The sequence below is a fragment of the Heliangelus exortis genome, chromosome Z, assembly GCF_036169615.1.
Source record: "Heliangelus exortis chromosome Z, bHelExo1.hap1, whole genome shotgun sequence".
Lineage (NCBI taxonomy): Eukaryota > Metazoa > Chordata > Aves > Apodiformes > Trochilidae > Heliangelus > Heliangelus exortis.
In genome coordinates, this window is record NC_092454.1 from 36,280,779 (window position 1) to 36,306,541 (window position 25,763).

Genomic DNA, 25,763 nt, shown 5'->3' on the forward strand with positions numbered 1-25,763 from the left:
GCAGCAGACACCTCTGCTCATGGCATGCCTGGAACAGACAGTCAAGTCAAACATTAAAAAAAAAAAAAAAAAAAAAATAAAATTAAAAAAACCCCAAAACTTTGTCTTTCTTCACCTTCATTCATGAGCCCACTTCCTTAACATAAAGCCCACAAGTGACAACACTTGCAAAAAGCTCCTAGAGTACCTCCTGCTCTGGATCTTCTGGATCTTACATGCACTCCAAGGGGAAGAGAGTGGAATGATGAAAAATATCACCATTTGTAGTCCCCTTCTGATTTGATTTATAGAAAGTTTCCACTCTACTTGCTGTCTATACTAAAATACCAAGGCAATGAGTTTACACCCTGTATTATTTGCCACTACAGTACTACATGATGGAGAGGTACAGCTCTTTTTCCTACTCAAATGAAAACTCACAGCTTACCCAGCATGCTTGATCAGGCCACATTGAAGGGCTTACTGGAAACAATATACACTTTGGAAGGCATATTCATTCCAGATACGGTCAGGCTGCTTCATGTGGCTGTCATGACATGGAGAAGCTCTCCCACAGGTTAAATACTTATGTAAGAAGTTACAGCTGCTATACATTACCAGTATAGTACAAAACAGCTGGAATATACTGCTTTGGCCCACTGACTTGGCTAACACAGGGAAAAGCTTATGTTACCCCTATAGGGACAGGCTTAAGACAAGAAGCAAGTTATTTTTCAAATAAAATACTTTTAATGAGCTCTGATAACAAAACTTGACTATGGAAAGGGTTTTAGCACCATCCAGAGTAAATTATATATTGTTTTATATTTTTATCCCATCTTTAATTACAAAATGAGTTTTAGTGGACACTGATGTACATATGTTAAAAAGCTGCCTTTGATGCAATTAATCCAAATAAACTGTAAGTGTTGGGGAAAGCGTATCACTCCAAGACAACTGATCATAAGAGATGGTTGCTGTACCTTTACTCTCAGGCCAGCAATGACCAAACAGCTCCTGGATGGAAATAATTAGTGTTTTTTATATATACTTTAAAATAGTTAAAATTTTGTTTTGGTTTGGTTTTTGAGTACAGAAAAATTGTCTCTAGCTGGCACACATTTTAGACTTTCCAGGAAAAAAAATCTGTTTCAACAGGTTCCTGATCATGTCTCCCACCCTAGATCAAATGAAAGTAGGATGGCACAGTTCTATTTTGCCTTTTTTCTTATTTCTGCAAAGCTCATAAACAAGAGAGCTTTCAAAACCCTATCCTCTAAGAAACACCGAAATGTCATAGTACAAAAAATAAGGACCTTTGTGCTCTTTTTAAAAACTGTATTTAGCAACTAAAGTCTGGTATTTTAGTTACATTAGTGGAAGGTTTTCCTTTCCAGTTAAAATGTAACCAAGCAAACTAACATTAGTGTCCTTTTCCACAAAATCACTTGGAGTAAAATATTATCAGGATAATACTAAAGGCAGTAATACAGGCACATCTAACAGCAACATTTATAAAGCAAAATCCATAGTCAAACTTCCTGAAGGTGTTTTCCTGTTGGAGCTCTATACTTATGTGGTCTACCAGAAAAGAGCTCAAGAGAGCAATACTCCATTACACAGTAAGATATGACCTCAGGCTAATGATTAGCTTTAACTTACGAGGAAAGAAACAGAGAATTAAACTAACATCTGACATCTATTCTTTCACAGAAAGCCCTTGATTTCCAGAGGGACACCTGATGTGCAGCACGCCAGGAGGTCCAGAAGTGGGTAATTCTTTTAACATTTTTGCTTTTTTTCTTTTACTAGGTATGTTTTTCCATAGGCTTAATGAATTGCCATTAACATTTTTGAGTCATCTTTCATACATCGTACATATCCAACAGAAAAAGAAAAATTTTCAAATGACCGCCTCAATCTTTCCAATATCCAGCCTTCCTGTAATGTTTCTTTTTATTTGGAGGGAAAAAATAATCAAAGTTACATCTAGTCCTTAAGATCCTGTAATGAAAACCTTTTAAAGCTCTGTAATATACGCCTATCCATCTGAAAACAAATTGTGATCAAAACCAACACACCAACTTTTTCTGTCAGTGTAACAACGTGAAATAACCAGGATACTCCAGGTCCTTACTAAGCAATTAGATGGTACAGTATGCCCAGTCTATAAGAGAGCTTTAACACACCGTGTTTCATAGGGGCCAGCTTGCAGAATGAGAGGTTCATCTTTTCATCTCTGCTGGCCAGCAGTTGAGGACAACTACACTTCAGATTCAGAAATAAGTTCTCATTTTTACTCTCCAAGGAAATGGCTTCCCTGTCATCAGGAAGTGATCAGTCTTCTAGTTATCATGATCTTTAACTGTCTGCAATCAATAAAATATTCAATTGTTATATAGCCTTAATGCATAATGCTAGTAGTATGAAACCGCTTCTTGATCAGCAACTATCTCCTGTCTACAAGAATTTGCAGATGGAATTATACTTCTTGCTTTTTTCTGTTTGCAACTTTAGGCATTAATGTTAGTTCAAGCAATTTAAAACTGCAGCAAGAATAGTACAGTGCAACACATTGTCAGCTAAAGTATTAGATGTTAGCCTTCTAACAGTGTTGTGAGCTGCTAATGATGACAGTTTAGAATTCAATGAATTAATTTAGAATGAAGTTAGAATACAAATACATTACAAAAGGAGCCAGCCACCTGAAAAAAAAGTTCTTAAAAAATAATATGCCTCTTCTGGATTCCAGTGAGAGGAGTACTACTGAGGTTCTCCAGTTTTGCCTCGTGGTTGGGGCATCCCCCCTAGAACACAACGGCAGCATTCAGCCTGAGGAATGTAGAAGCCAGGTTTCATTTTCATTTCCATTTCATTGCCACTTGCCTGACCAGCCTAGTGGCTTTCTACAATGGAGTGGCTACATCACTGGACAAGTGAAAAGCAGTGGATGTCATCTACCTGGACTTCCGCAAGGCTGTTGACACGGTCCTCCACGATATCCTACTCACCAAGTTGCAGAGATACAAATCTGATGGGTAGACTGCTCTGTGGAAGAGGAATTGGCTGAATGGTGGCATCCAGAGGGTAGTGGTCAACAGTTTGAAGTCCAGATGGAGACCAGTGGCAAGTGGTATCTTTCAGGAGTACATACTGACACCTGTAGTCTTTAACATTTTTATCAACAATATAGACAGCAGGATTGAGTGCTCCATCAGCAAGTTTGTAGATGACACCAAGCTGAGTGCTGCTGTCAATAAGCCAGGACAGGATGTCATCCAGAAGAACCTGGATAAATTGTAGAGGGGCCAAGGTGAACCTCATGAGGTACAACAAGATCAAGTGCAGGGTCTTGCTCCTGGTTTGGAACAATCCACATTATCATTACAGGCTTGGGGATGAGATTTTAGAAAGCAGCCCTGCAGAAAATGACTTGAGGGTGCTGGTGGACAAAAGGCTGGGCATGAGCCAACAGCACACACTTGCAGCCCAGTTTGCCAATTCTGTCCCCAGAGTGGCAAGATGAGAATGGGCCAGAGGCTGGAAGGACACAGTCAGGACAGGTGATCCCGGCTGGACCAGGAGATATTCCATGCCATGGGACACTATGCTTAGCAAGAAAAGCTCAAGGACAGAAGGAAGAAGGGTGACACTGTGGTCATGGTGTTTGCCTTCCCAAGTCAGTGTTAGGTGTGCTGAGGCTTTCCACGGAGGCTCTTCCTGCCCATGGGATGCAGTGAGTGATTTCTTCACTTTACCTGCAAGTGCAGGTTCTGCTGCTCTTGTGAAACTGTCTTCACCCATCAGTCTACTTGCTTTCCCTGTATTTTGTCCTCACCCCACCAGAAAGGGCAGTGAGGAAGCAGCTGGGGCATACGTGGCTGCTGATCAGATTCAGTACACCGCACATACTTTCTTTTCAGTAGAGATTCCTAATAACTATATAAATCACCTAGGAAAAGATAATATAATCATTATGGTACCAAAATATAATTTTACATCTCTTTAACACCCTTGTGGAACTATGAATACCTACCACTTGCTGAAAGTCAAAGCATTTTTTGCAGGATGCTTAATTGGACTCTTTTATTATTTGTTTATTTATTGTTAACTCAAATATGCTAGTATTGTGGATTCGTTGCTGAGAAAATTCATTAATAATGCAAATTCAGTTCTGGGCATTGTATATAGAAAAGGGAAAGCCTGGGCAATTTTTTCTACATTTCATCTTTCTATGTCCTGTGTCAGCTTACATGAAATGTGGAGAAATTACCAAGGGTAATTATTTAACCCAATTTCTAGCAAGATGGAAGCCATCCCACATATCCTATATTCTGTAGGAGGAACTTAGCAAAAGTTCTGCCTTATGCTTCTTCGTCCACATAGTCCTCAGCTTTTGTGTTGCTCCTGTGCATATATATTTAGTAACACAGCTTTCACATCCAAACATGTTTATTTTGCAAATAAATCTGATCCAAAATTGCTTTCTTTATAACTGTCAGATTCACCTCATCCGGGTAGTATTTAACCACAACTTAACTGTTAGGACTGTAAGCTGTAGAATGAACATACTTTAAATGGGATTTGAGGTGTTACTCCCGACCTCTGCAAGTGATGGCATCACTACCTGAACAGTTCCTGCATAGCAAGGACGAGCTGCTGTGCCTCAGCTGCTCATCATGGAGATCTCTCCATGACGGTTTCAGAGAGGGCAGAATGGCACTTGATGCAGAATACAGTTCCTCTTGGTATTACAGGCAGTTGCCTAATGATTTATCCAGCAAATATTCTAAAGATCCTAAAAGACAGCAAGTTAAGATTAGTAGTTCCTTCCCCTGCTTGGCTGCTGGCATTTTTCCACATAGGAAACCTCTGGGTTACCTTTCCCTATTAACTTTTTGATCCTTGAGAGGATGCTTCCCAGGTGCCCTATTAGAAGAACTTCACAAGATTTCTGCTGCTCTTCTTTCACCAGGTGTTTAATTTTATTTAGGGAAGGGCAATCTCACCTAGAGTTAATTCTCTGTTACCACACAGAGCCTAAACTTGAAAGCTGCTGACAGAGTGCCCACTGGGGTGTTACCTGGACCCTCATTCTTTTTCAGAGTGTTTACAGTATGAGTATTTTTTATGGTAATGTGTAACAACTATCTTGCAATCTGCATTAACTTAATCAATAAGGCAGTAATTCATATTCAGGTTCATTTGGTAATTGCACTTGGCCACATGTGGTTTTATGTTCATATACTATGTAACAATTAGAAAATATATAAACATGTAAAAATAATAGTTTTGACTAGTGACTCATAGCTAAAGACTCCTAAACATCTATGTTTCGTTGGTTTATGCTACAAGCTTAAATATTTCAGGGTTCCTATTAATTATATTCTCTAGATTTACATCAGCCTGGAGCTTTATGGTCAACCTCTGAATGTCAAAACTCACACTAAATGTCATTCAGAATCTGGCCTTAATGAAATGCATTTCAGCAAATGAGGCTGAGATAGGCTATGCAAATTTTAGAACATTAAAGGAAAGCAGACCCTTGTAAGAGAGTAATTGTTACACCATTACATGCTAGCACAAAGAAGTACTAGCACGGATTATGTAAATTAACTTTTTTTAATAAACAGATATAGAAAAAGACTGCAGTATCCAAATGAACTTAAAATGTTGTAGCATACTATTTGAGGCTCAGTAAATACCGGTACAGTCTTATTACAGTTAAATAAATAGTTAAACTATTCCAGTTTGTCTTTCATGTTTGTGAAATCGATCTTTTCTGCCTTCCAAAAACAAGAAGAAAAGCTGAAAATAATGCACACACACATACATGTACAACTCCTACTTGGAAATAGAGATATATATATTCTGGAATTACCTTCATACCTGTACAATGTATTCAACTTTCTACCACTTTGAGATACAAGAGAGGAAAAAGCTCCCTAACATATGTCAGTACATCCTTTACAAAAAGAAGATAGCAGAGTCCATCTCTTTTTTCATAGTAAAAGATCGCATATTTCCGTAACCTTACACTGATATTTTTGAAGCTGTATACCACAAACTACTGCAAAGTTCACTTTTCTCCTGTGTTTATACTCTTCTATGTGTACAAGTCATAAAATATTTACATGAGTTTCCTCTCTTTTGGTTCTGTAAAGCAGAATAAAGCTATACCATAATTTTCTTTCTTCTCAAAGCATGTATGTGTACATGTGAACAAATATATGAGGCAGGCTAATTAATTTACTTGGCATCATCTAGTTGGTAAGTTAAGGGACCTTCTCATTACATCTTGATAATGTCTGCAATTTTCCGATACCAAATGCTACTTCCATCACCTTCCCACTGCTTCTCTTCTCTTCTATTTCTGTCTACCTCTCTCTTTTGGTTTTTGACAGCTTCTAACCATCTCCTGTTGCACACTGGCTGAGAAAGCTCTCTCAAGTCCCAAGTGTAAATCAATAAGTTATAGTGATTCATAAAAATAAGACTGCCATCATTATTGTTCAATTATTGCAGGGTCTGTGGAAAGATTCTTCAAGAGCTGGAGGTTCCTTCGCTAATATTTATAATCTGCATTGAACAGTGCTAATGAATGAGTGGGTGTGCATTAGGCTGAAATGCCGTGGTATTTGATTTATACCACGTCCAGGTCTGATTGTTAATGTTAAATCCATTAAAGTGTCTCTTAGATCTGCCTTAATGTACTTCCCTGCATACAATAGAGCTTAAACATTCCCATTTACTTAGCTTTTCATTATTGGTCGAATATTTGTCTTTATCACATCATCCTATGATACATTAGACTTGGGATATTATGAAAAATGGCACTTTAATAAAGGTTGACTTGTCAAAAGCCAGTATCTTAAAAGTTATCAGCATGTTTGGTAAAAAATAACCACCTGATACTAAAAATGTAAGAAGAAAAATATTCAACCTTAGTTCATAAAATCAAAATGCTCCTGGAAGAAATCCACATTTCATCTTGGGGGAAAGAAATTCACAATCCTTTGGAAAGATAAAAGATACTGTGCTTACCTAAGTTGTCACCTTTAGAGTGTCTCCAAGGGGGAAATTCTTTTCTCCGTGTCAAAATTGCTTTCCCCTGATTAAAAGCCATTAGACAATAGTATAAGTACATAAAAACAGGGTAGGGCTAAGGCAGAGGAAATCATCAACTACCAGCTCAGGTCAGGCATTTCACTACCATTTGCAAAGGCCATTGAGTATTACATACACAGAGTGACTACAGAATTTCTTATCTACAAGAGCTTTCCATTGGCAGTACTTACAAACTCAGCCCAAGACTGCCAAGTCAGCCTGAGGTGTATTTCTGATGCTGCTTCCATGCAGCATTTTTTTTTCTTACATGAATGTTTCTCTTGTTGACTATAATCAGAGAGGGGTTTTCTGTCACTATTTAGTTATTATTTTCAACATATTTTTCTGAAGGAGTAAGCCAAAATCAGAGCCTTGTAGGCTTGATTTTATCTTAAGAGGAGTGATTGGTAATTTAATAGAATGCAGTTCATTTACAAGTAAGAAGTGCTTCTTTTCTGATGCAGGAGACATTAAACAACATGGTTTTTTTCCTCACATCCACATAGTTCTTCTAGCCAAATATTTAACTCTCAAAATTCTCAAGCCAGCAGCCCCATCCTTCTTCACTCTTCTGAATCATCCTTCGGTCATGCTGATATTCTAGCCCTTTCCTCCCACCCCTGCATTTTCTTGCCTAAACTGGTATACAAGAGGGCATCTCCATCCAGATTCCAAATACAAATAGCTTTGTCTAGGCTTTTGTTTGTGTAGGAATACATTAGTAGCTGCCTGCCACATGCATTAAATGACAGTCAACAGCTTAATTTAGAAGTCTCAGTACTGTCATTGTTGTGCTGTGCATCTTAGAGTGAGATTCAGAGTTGTGCCCAATGCAAAATCCAGCAATGCAAAATCACTAGAAGTACACCTCCATCAGCTCCCTGAGGAATTTTTCTCACTATGGGTATTACACAAACAACCTGTGGTATATAGAACAATATAGCTATAGGAGCTTACCTCTGAAAGTAGGGTTGGGCACTCGACCAAACCTGGTCTGTGGTCAAAGGGCAGATCCTGTGCCTCAGAAAAGACAATTCTCACAGCTGCCCCCAAAAGGCAGTGCAAGTCACAGTGCTCCCTAGCAGTTCCCTGGAGTGGTTTTGACATTGCCCTTCACTCAGAGCTCTGCCCAGAAATACAATGTAGATCCCAGCGTATAAATTGCTGCAAATTATTTCAACATACTTCTTAAAGTTACAACAACAAACATCCCATGTTACGATGTCAGTTATATAGTCATGCAGGTAATGACTGCAGTTGTAATTTTGTATTGGCCTTTCCAAAGTTTCCTTGTTTTGTACTCTTATATTCTGGTCCCTTTGGAGCTTAAAACCTGAACTCAATTTTTTTCAAATAGCAGGGGCAGCCTGGGTCTTTTTACTGGTGTTACACTAGGCTAGGGCAACTGGGAAATATGTGAGTTTACACTGACAAGAACCTTTGTTTAGATTCAAGCCCAGTTCTTCCTAAGATTAACAGGATTTTCCTTTAAATCAACACCTTAATGTCTACTGGAAACACTTAAAAGGCTGTGAAATTATTTTGTCTTTCTCGATATACAGACACTTGCTATCTTTACAGTCTGTTTCTTTCCCTAGGCCTTACAAAATGTTGCCTTCCTTTGCGAGAGCATTTGCTTTCTCAAGGTGGAACAGGCTTTGTTGGCTCCCAGAACTTGAAGCCAAAAAGAATTTGTAAGTGATACGGGCTCACTACAGAAGAGGCTACTTGTAGATGAATGTTGGCTCTCAATACCACCATGGATCCTGCTGCAATCTATCTCCCAGATAAGACTCCAAATTGTGCAAAATGTTGCAGTGTCTGCTTAGTGGCAATTTAGCAACTAGACAGCATTGATAAGAAGTGAATGTAGATCACTGAATATCAGTTCTGGTCACAGAAATGCTATGTGTTAGACTCTGAAAATGTCAGAAAATCCCACTGAAACATCACACTGTCTTTAAAAATAACCCTGAGACCTGCTGGTATATTTTTCTTTTGGTTCACTTCTTTGGTAGAGGTTACAGAAATATTTATCACATAAACCAAGTAACATAGCTGGCTAGCAGAGCAGGCACAAAAATCTGCAAACACATTGCAATGTTTGGTTATTTTTAATTTCTCTTGCCATTCTGATTCTGAAAAAAATCATCAAGAATAACATACAGAAAAAGTAAAAAATAAATACTTAATCTCTTCCTGTGTTCCAGGACAGGTAATAAATAATTTGGGTTTTTTGTTTTGTTACAACAAGAGATATTTTTTTGTACCAGTTCGAGTTAAGAGGGTGGTTAAAAGGAAATAAAATGCTACACTGAAACCATAGTAGGTGCTGACATCCTTAAAGACACTTTTAGCAGAGGACCTGAAAGAGAATGGACTTTGGGGAGAAAAGGAGAAAAAACAAAACACTTTCTCGCTGCTAGGTCTGATGATTGACCTCCTGCATCTTGCTGTTCAGTCATTAGCACAGAAATTTCACACCAAAGGTGCCAAGGAATTTTAGTGTTTCCAAGGCATATTTATGTCTAGGTCACCTTGCCCCAAAAGCCAGATCACCCTTAGAGTAATTAAGCAGCCATTAAATTGCATGGTCACCCCATCTTGCTCATACTTCCTGTATTATCTGCCCATGGGCATTAGCACAGGAAATCCTCCACTAACCAGACCCAGAAATTCTGGAGTTTCCACAATCCCATCTTAATTCCCTAATTGCCAGTATTAAAATTACTACTTTGCCTGTTAAAAAATAGAGGTGTCTCCATACATCCACTTTCAGACAAACCACGAGCCTATGACTGGTAAAAGAAAATTCGTTAATATCTTTTTACAAAATTGGTGACAGCATTTCCTAAACAAACAAAACCTTTATGAAATTAATTTCTTCTTATTACTAACAGCAATTCAGATCTATTTGCAGTAATGTGAATGGAGAAAAGCCAAAGAACAGATGACAATTCATAAAATCTGAGACAAAGCAAGGTATAAAACTTGAGCAATGCTGTCACCCTCATAGAAAATCACTCTGAGGGAATGCCAAGGTTCAAAGCAGTGGAGGAAACTTTCTATGACAAGTTACCTTGCCCAGAATTAACTTGCACAGAGAACAGTATTTGGCTTTCCATGTGCTAATTTGCAGTTATCAATCTGCTGCTCCCACCTAGTGTGCCTCTAGAAGGTCCTTTAGCATCATGTGCATAAACATGCTAGTGCTTTTGCATCTGGGATGTGCTTAAAAAAGTGAATTAGCTTTCTGCTAGGTATGCACTCTCTATCTGAACAGACATCTGCCCTCTCTTGGCTCCATCTGGTTTCCAATGAAGGTAACAGTTTTTCCATTTATTTTAGTGGTAGGCAGACCAGAATTTTAATTATCTTTATAGAGCAAAGAAAACATTTGGGACTGTTGAGTACCAGGGGCACCTCCCACTTCTGTGTGCCCTAGAACTCCCACTATAGTATATCACCACTGTTTGTGTTCCCACAAGGTAAAATTTTGCATAGCAAAGTAGGTTTCTTGGCTTGGTACCACTGTGCACCTTAAGGGTTTGGACACAACCCAGAGTTAAGGACTTTACTAAAACAGTACTATAGATTAGAAAAAACACGCCAGCAAATTGTCCCATTAAGATGCATGATACATTCTGGAGGCCCAGATTTCACTGATAAACATGCTTATTTTTATTGAATAAAATTTATAATTCATCATTGAGTAATGAGAAGGAATGGTCAACTTACACAAAGTTTTTTGCGCTTCTCAGTCTGAAAAGGAAGAAACCTGGCGATTCATTTATTAAAGAGCAAAATCAAACTTAGAGGACAAACCAGAGTTGAAGAAATAAATAGACTGTGACAGTATGAAGGATCTATCATGTTTAAAAAGACACAGATCTTTTGGAAAAAAAAATTCTTTTCCTAGTCATATATTTCTATTGTGCAGCAGGCTTTAAAGACAAAAAAAGGAACCCTAAACATAATCCTTTCTCACCAGACACCACATGGTGATAAAAGTTTAGAAATCAAATCCTGATGGAGGGAATGGCTGGCAAAGGATAACTGCTTAATAGAGAATGATGTTCTTCAGACACTTCTCAGTAAAGAAAAGCAGGACCTGACCCAACCTTTCCTATCATGCACTTGCCAGTAAACCAGCAAGTTCCTGAAAAGCTGGCTTTCTTTTGCTGAATTCAACCCCACAGGTCAAACAGCTTCCAAGGAAAACTCAATCCTAAACATGCAAAGGGACGTAGTCATGTGAAGTCAATGGGAATAATACAAGTATGTAAATATATACACCATTAAGTCCCTCACACTAGTGCCTCATATAGTACTATTTATGTTTTATCATATACCTTGAGTTTTACAGACATTAGCCACATAACTTTATAAGAAAAACAGTAGTTCATGACCAAAAGTAATTTCTGGTTATATACACAGCCATTTTGCTTGCAGCAGTATTTTTATCAATGTTGTGCAACTGTCCTTAATCACTGCTTTAATAATTTAGTATGTTGTCCATTAGATTGGAGAAATATTCATTAAAATTGTCTACAAGGGTTATATTCAAGTGTGAAAAATAGATCTGAATTTACATTCCCTGTGTGTTTGTTTCTTGTACATCATCTAACAAATAGACCTAGCTCTACCCTCCATTATGTTTTATCTTGGTGTAATTCAGATAATTTAATTAGCTAATCTAATATCTGTTAGCATGTGTATAACGTTAAACATTCATTTCTCCTGAGAGGTACAGGATGAATTTGGACAAGACTCACTGAAACTGTAGGGCTCAAGGGACATGTAGGATCATACCTGCAAAAATGTAGAGATTTCTTGTTCCTGGTAGGTTTCTATATCCAAATGGTTTCAGTTAAAGTTGTCGATTTAAACATCTTTATGGCCTGGGGCCACATCAGCTGCATGAACATGCAAATTTTCACTAACATCAATTAAGCTGTCTTAGCCTACTGCCTGTAAAACCTGTCGCAATTACTTCTTTTAAATATGCATAATGAAATAAACTATACACATGCATACTTATACACACACAAAGACTTGATGGCATACATTAGCATGAATCAAACATTCATAGAATCATAGAATCTGCCGAGTTGGAAGGGACCCATCAGGATCATCAAGTCCAACTCCTGTCACTGTGTAGGGCACCCCCAGAATCACACCAGGTGCCTGAGAGCATCATCCAAACACTTCTTGGACTCAGGCAGGTTCAGTGCCATAACTGCTTCCCTGGGGAGCCTGTTCCACTACTCAACCACACTCTAGGTGAAAAAATTTTTCCTTATATCTAACCTAAACTTAGCCCAGCACATCTTCCAAACATAACCACAGGTCCTATCATCAGAGGGAAGAGGTCAGTGCCTGCTCCTCCTCCTTCCCCAGTGAGGAAGCAGTAATGAGGTCTCCCCTCAGCCTCCTCTCCTCCAGACTGAACAGTCCAAGAGCTTTTAATCACACCTCATATGGCCTTCCCTCTAAAGCTTTCAACAGCCTTGTAGCCCTCCTCTGGACACTCTCTAGAAGTTCTATGTTCTTTCTGTACTGTGGCACCCAGAACTGCACATGCTACTCAAGATGGGGCTGCACCAGTGCAGAGTAAAGGGGGACAATCACTTCCCTTGACCCCCTGGCAATGCTGTGCTTGATGCACCCCAGGACTCAGTTGCTCCTCCTGACTGCCAGGGCACCTTGCTGGCTCATGTTCAACTTGCCATGGACCAGAACCCCCAGACCCTTTCTGCAGCCTCTCGCTCCCCAGGGTGTATGAATATCCAGAGTTACCGTGTCCCAGGCGCAAGATCCCACGCTTTTCCTTCTTAAACTTCATACAAATGGCAATTGCCCAGCACTCTGATCTGTCCAGATCCCCCTGCAGGGCCTCTCTGCCCTCAGGAGTGTCAACTGCTCCCCCTACTTTGGTGTCATCTGCAAACTCAATAGGTAAGCCTTCAAGTACTGTGTCTAAGTCATTTATTACTATATTAATTCATATATTAAAAAGAACTGGCCTTAAAATGGATCCCTGTGGCACCCCACTAGTGAGTGGTTGCCAGCCTGATGTGACCCCATTTACTACGACCCTTTGTCACCCATTGCATTATGTGCTTGTCCAGCTGGCTGCTGGACATCTTATTTAGAAGGATAGTGTGAGAGACAGTATAAAAGGCCTTCCTGAAATCCAGAAAGATTACACCATCTGGCTTCTCTTGGTGGGTTACCTTGTCACAGAAAGAAACCAAGTTAGTTAATTAGGACCTTCCCCTTGCGGCCCCATGTTGGCTGGGACCCATGACTGTGTTGTTTTTTAGGTGCCTTTCAATAGCTCCCAGAATAATCTTCTCCACCATCTTACCACTATTGTGTATCCTAAATGTCAAAATCACATGCATAATTATAGATACTTTATAGTTAAAAAAGTATTTCAAAAACCAACCCTGAGAGTTTGCATATGTATCTGTATACATACTGCAGACAGCATGCACATGTGTATAGATATATACATAGGTGGATATGTCTAAATATGGATTTATGTGCCTACCATATAAAATTACTTTTAATACTTTTAATGGCCTATGATATGCAGTATGCATATGAGACACAGGACTGACATAAACAGATGACAGTGAGATTTAACTTTTAAAAGTTTCATCTGTGACTAATATTGCATCCAAAATGATAACAGTTTGAATGATCCATTTATCTAGTGAAGTTATTGGCAAGTCTATTCACATAGCAGCGTATTTCAAGAAAATAATGCAGAGAATTTGCAGTGAGATGACCCCAAACTTGCAGAGAAACTTCTGCTCCCAGGACTGTATCATCCTCCCAGCCATACCATCATTTTTCACAGTATGCCATAGATATTGCAGGTGCTTTGAATACATCCTACATTAAGCAACAAAAAAGAAAACAGATGTCATTAACTTCCAGTTGACCATGAATTTGAAGCAAAATGCTGAAACCATAAGATGCTTCTGGATGCCTGTAGTATATGAGAGAAGTCTGACAGGCAACCTCTGCAACTGCCAGGCCCCCAGAGCAACCAAGTAGAAAATAAAAGTGCTCCCAAACACGTTTAAAATGATTCATCTCACTGTTTCACTTTGAAATGAGGAACAAAAATGGAAGCATTCCTATTCCCTATTGAAAGTAATCACAGTTTTATATCCCTCAGTATTTACATAGAGAGAGCTGTTTATTTAGAATCCTTGGTGATAATATCATGGCAAGCTCATAACTTATTATATATTCTCTTTTCATTTTGTCTTTTTTGGGGTGAGAATTATGTATATTTTATGATAACCCAAAATGACTTATACATAAAAAATACAGACTTTAAAGATAAAAAGGATTAGTAGCAGGTAATGCATTTTCCATGAGTGGCTATAGGGCTCTCAGTTCCAGAATGTACAGGCTGCATACAAATGAATTGATAAAAGTCTGAGGCTGCGGATGGGTAGAAAGGCTCATGCTTTGCTGGAGATGATTCTTAAAGTTACAATAAATCAGACAGACAGTGTCGGCCTTTGAGGATAAACCTGTGATGGCTTGTTGTGCCTCTTTGAATCGCCTCAGAGGCCCAGGGACTAAAAAGTGCCTAGATGTCACATTAAATCTACCGGGAGGATGGAGCACTTCAAAGAGGAACGCAATCAGATCTGATGGAAAATACATTTTCTGAAAGCTACTGACAAAAAAGTAATCTTTGATGTGGATGTTGAATAACAATTGATATTGTCTTTCCTGACATTTTTCATTATTGCTGTCTTATACAGCCTACTTCATGTATTAAAGCAATATTAACTGTTTGACAGGGACAAATCCTCAAACTATCACATAAGCAATTGTTTCTGAATTGTCTTAGCCCACTGCCTGTAAAACCTGTCCCAATAACTGCTTTTAAATATGATGGTATACTCTTTTCCTTGACTAGCTAGACAGTGTCTGAGCCTTGGCATAATACAATAGAGTCTAGGGGATATTAAAAATGGTTAGGTGGTTATGAGGTGTCATTTGTTTATAAGCAAGGTACAGCAGTGTTTTCTGAAGGTGACTTTTAATGAGAGAGGTCTATAAAAAGTTAGTCCTTATTATTCCCAATCTACAATACACATTTATAGCAAGTATATCTACCCCAGAAATTTCAAATCTTCTGCAGTTCTTGCAGCTTAAAAGAAGAAAAAAGAAACATACAGGAGATATTTGATATTTATGCAGAGAAATAAAGCAATCTGCTGCAGTGCAAAATGCTATAAAATATACTGTAGGTGAATCCCAGTTGTTACTGGAGAAAAACTCAAGCAGATCTAGAAGCTACATGTAATTTCAAAGGGCTGGATCCCTCCTGAGGTTTGATGTCTTAAACCCCTACTACACCAATGTCCTGCTTCACCAAAGATTTTGATGAATCCAGAGGCACCGATTCTTAGATGACCTTGAGACAGTAGGTGGAAGGGCTCCTGTGGCTATACTGAAGCTGCTATACAAGGGTTAACTGCATTAGCACCAAGGAAAGGCACATGTACAGAAAATCCAAGTCCAAGAGTAGACTGCAACAATGAGAAATATACTGCTCTCAAGCTGTCACAAGTTACTGGTATTTCTGTTGCACTATAAAACAGTGAAACTGTGGCTGTCCCCACTTACTTCCTATTCCTGTCACAGCCTTCAGTTTTTTACACTCCTGGAATGTGCTTTAACCACCTTTTTGCCCCTTACCAGGACTACTATTAACAACATCACCATTAGGAGCATGCTGCATTCACTGGTGTCAGACAATTGCTCCCTTTAATGGAAGAGTCTATTGATAACGTTTTCTGTGGAGTCCCTTCCCTGGGAAAATGTTTAATATTGTACAGTGGTTGTATATCATGAGCTGAGAAAAGTTCTCTTAAGAGACCCCATAAAGTAGTGGAGAAAGCATCCCTAGCAGAGTAAGCAGCATCACTAACTGTACAGTGTGCAGATGTAACATGTTAGGTATTTTCATTAAGCAGCAGAAGAGTCTGAAAGAAAGCACTTGGCTACATCTCTGTTACACAGAAACACACCTCTGTTGCCCTCCAAGAGGAAGGAAAATTTGTCATTTGCCACTTCTGTATGGCTTTGCCCCCACCTGTGTGTGCTCTGGGAGGCAGTCAGCCCCTGAGGACAAGGACAAGTCGTGCTGCCACTAACATTTCTGCCAAACCCAGTTCATATGTACTAGTGCCAGGCTGCCAGTTTCCCTACACAACCAAGTGTTCAGAAATACTTTTCTGCCCAGAAGGCAATTACTGTCTTCTCATAAGGCAGAGACAATGAAGCCTTCCCTTGGATGATTTGCAAGTGATAAATGACTCATCCACATCCTCCAAAAAAAAAGAAATCAGAAAGAAAAAAAGACATCAGCAACATCCTCGGCAGCTTCAAAGGTTATTCTTTCTTATCCCCCAACCCTGGCTGCTGCTTTATTATTTCAGAGCTGGCTAAGGCCAAATACATACTGTATATACTACAGTCTAAAGTTCACACTGGCCCCTTAGGACTCCAGCTCCTTGACACTTCAACCCCATTTCCACCAGGGGGGATTTATTTATTTCGTGCTCTCCATCGCTGTGTCCCTGGTGGGAACTCATCCATTCCCAGGTTTCCCAACACCTTTCTTCTGAGTTACTGAGATGAGGCTGCTTGGCCAGCTGAAACTTCTTTGAAGTCTGGGAATATTTCAGATGTCAAGTCATGAGATTTCCTCTCTCTTTTAGACTGCAACCTGTGCTTGTAAAAATCTGTGAACTACGAAACTAAAATGCTATACACAGGAAACTGCTGGCACTGATTTTTGTAGACCTACAGCAAATGAAGGGCAAAATCACAGGAATTACCACAGTGCATCCTCTGTGGAAATATTAAAAGGATTATGTTTCGTGAGGGTGGGGAAATAAGGATCCATTAGCTGGCAAAAGATATGCAAAAAGCTTTTAGTGCTGTTGTTACACCACTAAGGTCAAACCTCGGTGAGATCCTCTCTCTGCACAGGCCATGGTTTGAGAAGAAAGGAAGTATGGTTTGCACCACACCAGAAACATTGCATCCACATGGTGAAAGTAGCCAGCCACTCAACTCAAGCCACTGCTTCGCTTCTGCCCGAAGTTTTCTGATGGGTTTATATTATGCATGCAGGCTTCATGACAGATACACCATCGCCTGTCTTCCTAGAGCCAGCAAAGATTTTATTCCAAGCACTCTCACTTTGACTCTAACACTCCCTTACACGACTTGTGCCACTGCTTGGTCTAGCGGGGGTGTCACTGAGCGGAGGTCGGGTTTTCAACACGGGGCAGATACCACTTCCCTTGATGGTTTGGGGCTTAATTACATAAATCGCAAAGATAAAGTGTGCAGCTGCTATGTTCAACAAATCAAAGAGCGATCAGCAGGTCAGTGTGTGAAAGAAATGCAGTTACATTGTTGAGAACAAAGCATCTGTGAAACAGCTGAATGTCACAGGGAGCAGCAAGAGCAACTGCCTGGGGCTCCAGGATGACCATGACTTTCCAAACCGAGGCGGGGCAGCAGTGAAAGGCTGTCACTTGGTATGCAAGGGCAAGAGAGAGGGGAAGGGGCCAAGTCATGACACCTTCCCATGGTTTTCATAGGGACAGGATTGCTGCAGAAGCAACCAAGTTGCTGCTGCCGGGTAGCCTAAGTCCAACGTGGTATCAGTAGAGCAAGTAACACAATTCATCCCACATCCCTTCGGAAGCCACTCAACTACAGATGACTGTTTTTGCATACACAAAGCAAAGGCTGACCATAACACTTCATATATAGGCTTTGAATCACAGGTGCCAGAAAGAACGAGTCCAAATTCACCACTTAATTTTGCTCATGCCCCTCTGCAGCCTCTGCACACCAACCTGGCCTTACAGATTCATGGCTTTCCTAAGCAGAGCTGTGAAAGGATGCAGATTGCTCCGTAATTACTCAGATAACTTACAGAGGCCTGTGCTACTCAATGTCCAATTTATAACCAATCAACAACAAGCAGCTCCACATACAATAACAGCTGATTCTGTATGGCTCCTGGCTCTTAGAAGTTACATCCCTGCAGGGATATAAACAAGACAGTTCTATAAAGCTGTGGGGGTAAAAAGAATCATCAAGGTCTCCATTTCTAAAAGCAGGTAGAATTGAAAGGAAAGGCTTAGCAGATGGTGTGTGGTACAAAGTCAAACCTTTCCTAACTATGGTAATTTTTTTCACCTCTCTGGGTAATGCATGCGTCAGGGTTATCTACATAAACTCAGCTATGATTTTCAATATTTTGCCTCAAGACCATTAAACTGATACCTATTAAAACTAAGAAGTTTTTTAGCAACTGTCTTATGAGCATATAATTCTACCTTTGAACAGATAAGCACTTACAGGTATTACAGGTATGCAGGCATGTAGAATTTGTGTGTCAGCAAGTACTTCAAGCCTAAAATTCTGCATATCCCATTTCTTTTTAAACTATACTGATTTGCAGAGCTACTACAGGAGCCCAAGAATATCACCTTTACATGGGTTAGACCAGGACATCATAGATCAGTATTCTAGAGATTCTGTTTCCTTTTTCATCACTAACATTTCATACTCTGGCATCTTTTGGGTTTTTTTTTTTTTTTTGTGGGTTTTAGTCATACTGTAAATACAACCCTTTGTGCAATTAGCAGTTGATTAATTACAGAGTAATCAATCCACTACCTGAATATGTTGTGTTGAATCCAGCCTGATGCCAAGCATGTCACAGCTGCTCCCTCACTGCCCTCTCTGGTGGGGTGAGGACAAAATACAGGGAAAGCAAGTAGACTGATGAGTGAAAACAGTTTCACAGGAGCAGCAGAACCTACACTTGCAGGTAAAGTGAAGAAATCACTCATTGCATCCCATGGGCAGGAAGAGGATCAGCCACTCTGTGGAAAGCCTCAGCACACCTAATACTGACTTGGGAAGGCAAACACCATGACCACAGTGTCACCCTTCCTCCTTCTGTCCTTGAGCTTTTCTTGCTAAGCATAGTGTCCCATGGCATGGGATATCTCCTGGTCTAGCCATGATCAGCTGTCCCGACTGTGCCCTCCCAGCCTCTGGCCCATCCTCAGTGCTTCACTCTGAGAGCCAGGGGTGTAAGGAATAGAGCCCTCCTGGTCACTGGTCAAGCACCATTCACAAACAGCCAAAACATTGGTGTATTATCAGAACTGTTTTCAGCACGGATCCAAAACACAGCACTTCATGGGCTACTTCAAAGAAAATGAACTCCATCCCAGCCAGAGCCTGTACAATGAAATGGAAATCAAATTGAAAATGAAACAGGGGCTTTACATTCCTCAGGCTGAATGCTGCAGTCATGTTTTAGGGGGGATGCTCCAGCCCACAGGCAAAAGTGGAGAACGAGAACCTTAGTAATATTATTCTTCTCACTGGCATCCAGAAGAGGCATATGCTTTTATACTCTCCCCAGAGACTAAGGCACACATTTCTCCATTGCTGACACCTTTGAATGGCTGTTCTCCCCAGCAGATTTTCTTGATGACATTGTTTTCCCCATATGCCCTTTCTCCTAATTGATATCTCTTCAGGGAATATTCTGACTGCCTGAGACAGTCTCCACAAAACTCAAATTTGAAGCCTCCAGTGCCAATCTGAGTGAGCTACAGAAGCTGCTAGGTACAAAAAGCTGGTTTTTTTCTCCTCTTGGGGCGGACTGACTTGAGACTTGTGCCCCAGCCACATCTGTCAGCTGTGGGAATGTAAGGCCCAGCTTTAATTTTTTATTTCAGATTCATGTAGATGGATCTTCTGCCCTGTAATTAATTTGCTGCTAATTACACAATTACTCTCATTTATAGTATCATTTAAAAATGAATTGATGTTAGCTCAGTCTAATTTGCAAAATAAATTAAGGAAATCGTTACTGGATTTGAAATAAAATAAATCAGCCCCTCCATTCTTTTTGCCTGCATGGTGCCACAGCCAACTGTGGTGCTGCTGGATATTGCCCATGTTCATGTGGACAGTGCTGCTGTCAGGAGCCTCACTCTCATGCAGCAAGAGGAAGATTAGTGGTTGCCTCTGGATGCCTGCCATTTTGCTTTTTCTGGTCTCCCGTTTAAGCTGCCCACTTTGGTCTTGCTCATTATGAAGATTTATACCATCATCTAGTGGAACTCCCCTTTAACTGCAACCCATTAATTCAGTTCTAAGTCTGTATTTCACATGCAGGCTGAGATGGAGAAAGTAGGCAATGAGGTTCTTGAATTCAGATTATAGGAGGATTTTTGACATCTCCCAGAGCAAGAAAATTTGCCATAACCACTGTAATTAAAATCTTGCTCAATATTTGCCTAGTGTCACATTAATTCCATGTAATGCTGCTGCTTCTCTCCCCCATGCTACCCAACCCTCAGTGTTATTTTTCAGGCTCTACAGATGTGACTGCAGCAGCAGAAACAGCTAAGTTGTATTATACAGAGACGAAAAAAATCTTAATTAGAAAAAAGCACCTTATAAACCAAGAGAATAAGCATGTATCCTCTGCTCTCCACACAGGATGATAAACCATGTCTAAATAAAAAAAAAAGGTATTTCATCCTCATTTCTCATGACAGTGACATAGGCAGCATTTTTTTTTGTCTTGTTACAATCACTCTTGTCTAGTAATACATGCATGCTTTTATTAAGCATAGAAGCGAGTTACAGTGTTCACAGTTAAGTCTCTCCACTCTGCCAAATAGCATCAAAGATCTTTCCTTGCTTAATCCAGAAGTCCCTCCAGACATCTTTCAAATGTATTTATTGTTCTTAATCCAGAAAAAAAGATGGGGAATCACCTGCAGTCCCACACTATGTCAAGGCACCCAGAGAAGCTTATCAAAACTCTCTGAAGCAGCAGCAGGAGCACAGAGTCCTTCCCTGCCATAGAGCTAAATAAGGGACTAAAGCAGAAGCAGCAAGGCTTTACTGGAGTACATCAGACAGGAGGAGTATTTCCTGTTCATGTCCTCACACACTGGCTCTTGGCTCTGTATCTGCCCCTGCAGCCTTTGGTTGAATGCCGTGTACACCTCTCACCAAGCCCACGCAACTTGGGAAAAAACTATACACCCCTCCCCGGGCACGGAAGGAGGCACACGTCCTGCTGCCCACAGTAATGTGCATTTCCAATTTAGATTAGGCAGGGACATAAGGAGTAATTAGAGTGATTGTCATAATGCCAGTGACCCTTGAGGTCCCTGTATCCCCTCACACCCAGGGTCTATACCTGCTGTCCCCCTCCTACTTCCATTTTGCGAGTGCACCCAGTGCTAACACCACGACCCCAGAGACAGAAAGGCAACTTCTATTTTTCCTTGGTACACATGATTATTTTTCTGCAAAATGGTTTTTCTCCCTCCTACCAGTAACCATCTCCTGCTGTGAAGAGCCCTTCTGGGGAAAAATCGGTGACCATGCATCAGTGTCATAGATTAGTTTGGTTTTAGTCTGATTTAACAGTAACATAATTTTCCCTGACCAAATGGCTGATGCCTCCCACCCCCCAGGGGCATGATTATACCCCTTCAAGCCCCAGCATACAAATTTCACAACAGTCAAAGACAATGTAAAGGAGGACAGTAATCGAGTAAAACAGCACTTGTTTTATAATAAAGTGTACTACACAGATACAGTGCAGCTGTTTCATTTCATCTGAAGCCTGTGCAGTCCATATTAATAGTTAATTTAGCCTGCTTTTAAATCGCAGCAAGCTGAACAACAAAAAGGCGTGACCTGTCTTTCCTGAAGGAGCAGAGTCACGTTCCTCTCCAACTTCTCCATGTGACAGAGCAGTGCTACAATTACAGCACAATAATTTGCTTGTTATTCAAGTCAGGCATTAGTTCCTAGTAATGGGGTGCTTGGTGGCGAGATGGATTTCCTTGTTAGGAGCTAAGCACAGGATTAACTGAATTCTCCATGGAGAAATCTTGATTTGTTCAAGGTCTTTCATGTTTTCTACAGAGAAGGGATTATGTCTACTTAAAGAGGGGGCTTGCTTAAAAAGCTACAAAGTATAAGAAAAGGATTTAGGGCAGTCGGGCCTGTGGTTAAGTAGCTGAGTGGTAGAGGGAGTTTTAGAGCAAAGGATTATTTAAAGCCATAAAGTTCAAAAAATAATTGGTTTAGCACTACTGGGTCAATGCAGGGTAACATGCTGGAAAGGCAGTTAAGCATAAGCTAATATTCATTTTACTTTGGCTAATTACTGCAAGCATTCAGAGTAGAGGGTGAAAGAAGAAATGTTCTAGCTCTTTCCTTTGGGGTCCAACCATACAGCATGTTTCTGCACTCCTTTGCTTTTCTACATATATCTGTTGTGACATATATTACCAGCCCAGTGCAAGAATCACTGAGGGCTCTTTTTAAAGCTCTGACATTGTTCATTTAATGAGGCCATGAAGCAGACCATTAAAAGCCCTTCAGAAGAGTTGTAGAAATCGTGGTCCTCCTGCAGTCTCCAATCCTGCCGGCAGCTCCCTTCCTTCTCCCTTCCTCCCCGCCTTCTTTCAAGGCACTGGCAATACTATTAATCCACTTTGACTCCAAGAAGACTCTCATGATCATTAGTGCCCCTGACAATCCTAGGCAGAGACATCCTGCCCTCCAGTTTCTAAAGGGGAATTGCACAGTGCACGGGAACCACAGCGAAAGTCTGCTGGCAAGAAGAGGACTGCACCTCAGTAAAGAGCATCCCTTGGCAGAGAGGGAAGGGGTGAAGGACATATTTCACCCCGTGGTTTCACCTAGGTTTGGTGAACCCAAGTAAAAATAGTGTTCATTAAAGTGGTGGAATATACATTTTCCAGGCAGAAATGCTCTGAGCTCACTAAGGTGGATGGAGCCAGCAATGCAGTTTGTGGTGTTGGAAAGCCATGGAAAGAATCACATCACTTGTAAGTGGGTGTCAGAAGCAGAAACTGGAATGGACTTATGTTTTTCTTGTACAACCCTCGTCTACACACATTCAGTGTGTTGTTCTTGATCCACAGATCAAAAGACACTAACAAATGGGGGAGTTTACACTCGAGTACATACACAAAAAAATAAAAATTAGAAGCCTGCAGATGAATAATGAGGCAAAATTACAGGAGCGAATTCTGGATAATCGCTTGGTTAAGTGACAGTTCAGTGCATGGTGGGGAGACATAATAAATATTAAATATTTGAAAGGCATAAAAACAATAGTAATAAAAGGAGCTAAGTTGTAGCAATGCAAAAGGTATAATGACATGCTTGGAAATAGAATCAAGAAGATATTCAGGCTAAATGTTAGAAAACTTGCTGCGGAAGCAAATAGTCTCCCCAAGTGAAACTACAAAATCAAGTATGCTGGAAAATTAAAACTTTTATAGATACAAGTCTAAGAAATGTACACTAGGGAAGAACCACAAATGTGACAAAGAAATGAATCTTTGTGTCTAATGAGCACAATATTTGTCAAGGTAGATGAAAACCTGGACAAAGTAAATTAAATAATCCATCAAAACACCTATATTGCTTATTGCTGCAGATTCAACTAAACACCTGAAATCCACTGGCATCCATATATTCACACTTGCAGGAGCTCTACAAAGTAAGAGACATTTCCATTTTATTAGTCTCAAATTGAAATGGAGACTTAAAGCTAAACCTCCAGTGAGATCTGGCATTGCTGTGCTCATAGTTACAAACCCATCCTAGCTCAAGTCTTGAACAGAGGATTATGCTTACAAACAAAGTTAACATCTATTTGCCTTTCTTCTACTCTCACTGCAGAAATACTTGCAGTCAGTTGATTATTTTTTTTTTCCTCCACCATGACCAGTAAGTAGATTGGGTTCTTCACAGATTTGCTCTCTGTGTGATTTCATTTCCAAAATCCAGGGAACAGGACATTTGTCTTATGATGGTCCTGGTATTATTCCTGACTCAGTGCAGGTTATCTGTGTTGAACTTTGGAAAAAAACCTCTTCCTCGTTTTATCTTGATCTACTCCACCTTGAAACTGAATATCAGCATTTGCAAACAACTTACTATGACAGGAAACTAATTTATTCATTTTTTTGCAAAGCGCCTTGGATGAAAGGCACTATAAAATTAAAAATATTGGTTTTGTCTTGCAAGATTCATGCTGCTGAATAGGTGAAAAGGTTCCTTTGAATAAAATCTGATGATTTATCTATCTTTTAGTGGCTTTCTTTGTTCCCTGAAGCTACAGATTTAAACTTTTCTAGGCAGGAATTTTTTATAGATGCAGGAGAATAGAGCACTTGTTTAAAAACTCAGCTGCTCTACTCAGACCAAAGTTGTGTGATGAAGTAAAATTGAATCCACTGTTATTATAGACATTAGCTTTTTCCATTTCAAGATTTTTATGGATTAAAAAAAACACAAAACAAAACCAACTACAGTCAAAGTCATTAAGAGTGCAGTAAGAGTATCTAGCTTGCATGTACTACTTTCTCCCAAATTCAAGTAATTTGTGTTTGACAACTCTTTGAATTCCCACTTTGCTAGCGCTACACAATAATTTGCCATCTAATATCACACATGGCATCTCTTCTGCATGAATAGCAGCCATACTAGAGATGCCAGTGAATTGTCATTACTGGCACTACAAAGAAGCATTTGGCTAAGTCATAATTCCCAGTTCTCAAACTAAGCATCTATTTTTGACATCCTGATTCCTCTTCAGAAGTGAAAGTGACTGTGTAGGGGACCTCAAGAAAAAGCATCCATACTGGTAATGACTTAAAACTACTCTAATGGATGGGTAGTTTTGTGATTAATTGAAAACTGTGGTATTGCTGTTTAACGTTAATTTTGCTTCTTCGTTTTTTAACTTCAAATAAAATAGGAATGGAAGGAATAGCTTTGGTCACACAGCAGATATTTAATGCAGGGAAGTGTACAGATTATCCAGTCTAAACAACATGAGTCACAAAGTTCTTTCACAATTCTTTAGTAAACTAATGCACCCTAATACAGACTACCAAGAGTCCCCCAATACAGAGGGCATCGGTGCAGCTTTCCAAGGAAACAAAACCAGCCTTATTTTCAAACACAGCCTCTCCTGTACCCAGTGAGGTGTCTGAGCAAGAAAACACCTGTAGCATCAGGTGCCGAGGATGTGTTGCTGCCATCCTGTCTCAGGAGCAGTATGATGCCAGCCTCTCAGAAACCTCACAGCCCTGCAGTCCTTGTCACTGCAAATACAGCTTGAAGGGACAGCCAGAACAAATCATGTGTAGCCATGGTGACTAAATCCAGCTGGTATCTATCTGAGGGTTCGTCCCCTTTACCTTACACATACAAGCACGCACACCCCCAGGTATTCCTGTCTTTATGATTTTATCCCTCCTGTTCTAAATTGTCATGGTACTTATTTAGCCATTTGTTACATATTAATGTTTGAGGTTCCAGGAGTATCTCCGTCACGATCGGTCCATAAAGAAGAATGGCAAAGGAATGCAGCATTAGGAGGGTGTTCGAAGCACGAAGACTGAAATTTAAATCTGAATGCCATTCAGCTAAATTAAAGAAATAAAAGCAAACAAAATCCACTATACTACGTATGTGTGATCTCCTACATCTGTGAAGATTAGGTATGATTTAAA